Genomic DNA, 4752 nt, shown 5'->3' on the forward strand with positions numbered 1-4752 from the left:
GGGATAACAGTTGTATGAGCCCCTAATAAAATGTTAAAAAAAAAAAAAAGTACTCGCCCAAATTCAGCCAAGACACAAACTAAGAAGAGAAAATTTCAGGACAACAGAAGTTTTCATTAATAAGCAATGAATCACATGCCATTTTATTATTTTTAATGTGATTATAGAACCCCGTTGTTCCTCCCATCTCAGGTAAGGACTTGGAATTCAAAGTCTATTTCTAGGCTGCTTAGAGAACTTCCAAGGAGCCCTGGTGTCACAGTGATGATGTGTTGGGCTGCTAAGCACAAGGTCAGCAGTTCAAAACCACCAGCTGCCCCTTGGGAAGAAGAGGAAGCTTTCTACTCCTGTAAAGAATTACAGTTCTAGCAGGGGCAGTTCTAGCCTGTCCTGTAGGGTTACTATAAGTCAGAATCAACTCCATGGCAGTGAGCGAGTTAGAAGAGAACTTTGCTTGACACTTACCTTCCCATAAACTATTTCCATTGCCATGGGAACAGACGAATGGATAGTACCTGGCCACCATTACTGCACATTTTGATGAAAGACCCAGTAGGTGGAAACTTATCAAAAGGAAGAAAGAAGATCATGGAAGGGAATGACAAATTCATATGGAAATCAGAATCAAAAGATCCATTAAGATTAGGAGATACCTCCTGAGTCTAATGACCAAAAACAATCTTTCAATCTTACACCAAAACTACCCACAAAGCTATCAAGAATAGTTTAGCCCAATTAATAAATGTAGTTGCCTGAAGTATGTGGTATGAAAAGTCATCTATATGAGTATAAATTGACAATCGTTAATCTAAAGCACAGACAAGACCCTTAAGGGGCACGAGAGCCCTAATTAATGGTGATGAAACAAACTGGGCAGAGATAGTGCGACTGGTGACACAATGTGAAGTAGCTAATGAACGTTATTGGACTTTTCACGTAGAAATTGTGAATAGATGTATGTTTGGTGGTATATGGTATGTTGCCACCAAAAATAACTTTTAAAAATTTAAAATGCAAAGCAGGTTTCACATTTCCCCGCTCCAGTCTCTTAATTAGTTGGTTTTATTCCACAATCGAGTGCTTTCATCAAAAGCTTAAGGCACAGGTTAGTAACAAGTTTTGTTTCCCTCTGCCCCGCCGTGTATTTCTAACTCCTCATCCCTTGTAGCTCTGAGATCTTAGGGATGCTACTCTGCCGCAGCCCCTCTGGTACCGTGACTCCCATCTCTCAGTGCTTCTGAAGTGCGGGCCAGGATGGAAGGTTTGGTTTCACTCCGGAGTCTCTCAGATTCCTCGTTCAAGTGTCATCTGGAGGAGGATCTCTTCAGAGTCAAGCAGATGTTCCTTTGCTTTTCCAGCAGCTTTGCACTTGAGGTTCATTAGACTTCTGCTCTGCAGTAGCTTTCTGACTCCATTTAGGTGACCTCAGCCAAGACCTGTTACTTCTCTCAGCCTCCACTTCCCATCAGACAATCTCGAAGGACCTTACATTGAGGATAATCAGGAATCCACCTCACTTTCTGTGATAGGAAACAAGAAAGAGAGGACGGGAGGGAGGAAAGAAGCCAGGAAAGGAGAGAGGAAGGAAGTGAGGAAAATAAAAGAGAAACGGGGGTGGGGGGTGGGGGTGGGGTAGGAAAGGAAGGAACGGGATAAAAAGGCAGGAAGAAACCAACCAATGAACAAAGGCAGGAAGGAGGGAAGAACGACTTTGTAAACGTCTTTCCAAATATTTTGTTTTACTTGGACCCAAAATTAGTGTTCAGTAGTCAGGAAATCAGTTGATGTATTGCATTGGGCAAATGTGCCACACAAGACCTCTTTTAAGTGTTGAAGAGCAAACAAGTCTCGTTGAATCCCGAGGGGTGCCTGAGCCAAGCCCTGGTGTTTTCAATTGCTTCCGATGAATGAGAAAACCGGGCAGTGAATAAGAAAGACCACAGAAGGATTGATGCCCTTGAATTACGGGGGTTGGTAAAGAATATGGTCATTAGGATGAAGTACCACATGAACAAGGAGCCCTGGTGATGCACTGTTGGGTAACCTTTGGACAACTAACAACAAGGTTGGCAGTTCAAACTCACCATCAGCTCCTGGGGAGAAAGATGAGACTACCCAATCCCATAAAGATTTACAATGCCCCAGCAACCCTATATCGGGTCTCTCTAAGTCAGAATGGACTCTCTGACAGTGGGGTTTTGGTAAGGGGCAGACAGAAGAACATATCTGCCTTAGAAGAACAGCCAGAATGCGCCTTGTTCCTTAGAGGCAAAGATGGTGAGATTCCGTCTCATACTTTGGACGTGTTATCAGGAAGACACAGTCCCTAGAGAAGGACATCATGCTTGGTAAAGTGGAGGGTCAGCAAAAAAGGGGAAGATCCTCCATGAGATGGATTGACCCTGTGACTGCAACCCTGGGCCCAAACATAACACTGGTGAGGATGGTAAGGCACGGGACAGTGTTTCACGGTGTTACAAGCAGTGTACAAGCTGAGTCAGAAGCCACCTGACCACACCGAATGAGAACACAACTTCTCTGCAGCCTTAATAGAAATATATCGGGCTTGAATTGTGACTACATCATTGCTTATTTAACTCCCCAAACACCGTCCAGTGAGTCTACCCGGGAGCCCTTTACCGACTGAGAATCCAAAGAGAAGAAAGATCCATGCTTCGGAAGCTTCTGCTTAAGAAAGCAAATTCAGTGTCAACAGAAAAGTTATTAGGATGATGGGTTTTTTCCTTTAAACTTGACACTATTTCTATTGCAAGGACTTTATGAATTGGGATTAATATTTATGAAAAATTATCATCCAGAGCCTGTCTCTTAGTGAGTGAGTGCTCCGTCACTGCTGACCACAGTCCTGACATCCTAGACCTCTGAGCAGCCAGTGGGATGTCACTAAGCAAGTGTCTCCATCTCTCTGAGTCTGTTTTCTCATTTGTGCGATGAATGGATTGGACGGAACTAGATGACTGATAAGGCTTTTTCCCACTGGGTGTCCTTCGTTCTTTTTCGAACATGTTGGTATCTCCATGCTTGAGTTGAATCTTGATCTCATTCTAGTGAAAAAAGCTTCTTTCTCACATCAGGTTATAAAATATTTACATAAACTTCGAAGAACACTTCTCCTTCCATCCTTACATGGTCAGTTTTGGAGCATTAAAATTAGAGATAAGTAAATCAGATTGACATTTGCTTAAAGGACCAAGTTTGGGGACAAATTTTGAGCAAGTAATTTAAATGTAAATCCTCTTAAGAAATGCCAAATTAGAGAATCTTATCTTAATTCTATATGGTGATGTTTGGGGGGGGCTCCTGAGTTTTTCCAGCTCTGCTGGCTCCTAACCCAATCACAATGTCTGCTGACGACTTTGAACTTCCTAAAACTGGATTTCAAACACATGGGGGAGATTGGTCATCTCCCCAAGGACTTTTCTTCACGTAAAACTGTTTTGCCTGAGTCCACGCATCTGTTCTTACCTATCTTAAAAGCTTCATCAACTCAACTATTCTCCAAGAGGAAGAAGGAAAAAAAGCTATTGTACAATGAAAAAAATTTGGCAAATGTTATGAAAACACATTCTTAAAACATCTCTCATTTCTGAGAAACAAAGTAAAATGCACTGATTGTTTTTTGTTTCATGCCTAGCAAAATGATTCATTGCTACAATGATGTATTTTGACCATATCTACATAAAACAAGTCCGACCGTTCAATTGAAATAATAAAAATAACTCAATTAGAAAAACAAACCTTGATTGAGTACCTCCTCTCACAAAGGCACTGGACTTTGTCTCAAGTATAGAAGCAAATTGCCATGTGTAATTTAAGTTATTTGAGTATTTATGTAGCCTATGCACTGAGATTGTCTTTACACAACAGCTTTTGTGCACTGTCCAACCTAGTGGCTACTGGCCACATTAGCTACCGAGCCCTTCAAATGTGGCTGGTATAAAATGAATTTAGAAGACTCAAACAAAAAAAGACTATAAAGCCATTAATAATTTCACATTGATTACATGATGAAATAATATTATTTGCAAATTTCAGGTTAAATAAAAGATAATGTAGAATTCAATTCACCTGAAACTTTTCATTTTTCTGTGTGGCTATATGAAAATAATATATATGAAGCTTGCATTTGTAGTTCACATTGTACGTAGGGGTGTGTGGGCACTGCTAGCTGACACGCTTGGCTTCTTGGATACTGATTTTAAAGTTGTTTTCTTGCTAAGCCCACCTAAAATGTCTTGGTCACAGGCAGTTCACTCCTGGGTCAAAAAAGAGTCTTTTGTGATCCCATTGGTTTGTAACTATACACTAACCTCCTAAAATTACATCTGGAGTAACAGCTGAACATGACTTTAGATAGAAATAACTTTTATATGATAGTGAATGGGAGAAATTGGGTTAAAAAAATCATAGGTAATTTAAAATGCTAATTCACAAGATATGGAATATGTTTAAACATTTAATAATAGCCATTGTTAGTGCTGGTAGCACAGTGGTTAAGCATTTGACTGAGAGCTGAAAGGTCAGTGGTTCAAACCAACCAGCTGCTGCACAGGAAAAAGATGTTTACAGTCTACTTCCATAAATATTTACATCACTGGAAACCCTCTGGGGGGCATTCTACTATGTTCTATAGGGTCACTATGAGTTAGAATCAACTCAATGACTATAGGTTTCGTTTTTGGGGTTAGTACCAGCCTATTTGGGGAAATAGGCTTTTTTTTTTTTTTTAAC

The sequence above is a fragment of the Echinops telfairi genome, unplaced genomic scaffold (assembly GCF_000313985.2).
Source record: "Echinops telfairi isolate 266 unplaced genomic scaffold, ASM31398v2 ScPeMD7_70;HRSCAF=299, whole genome shotgun sequence".
NCBI lineage: Eukaryota > Metazoa > Chordata > Mammalia > Afrosoricida > Tenrecidae > Echinops > Echinops telfairi.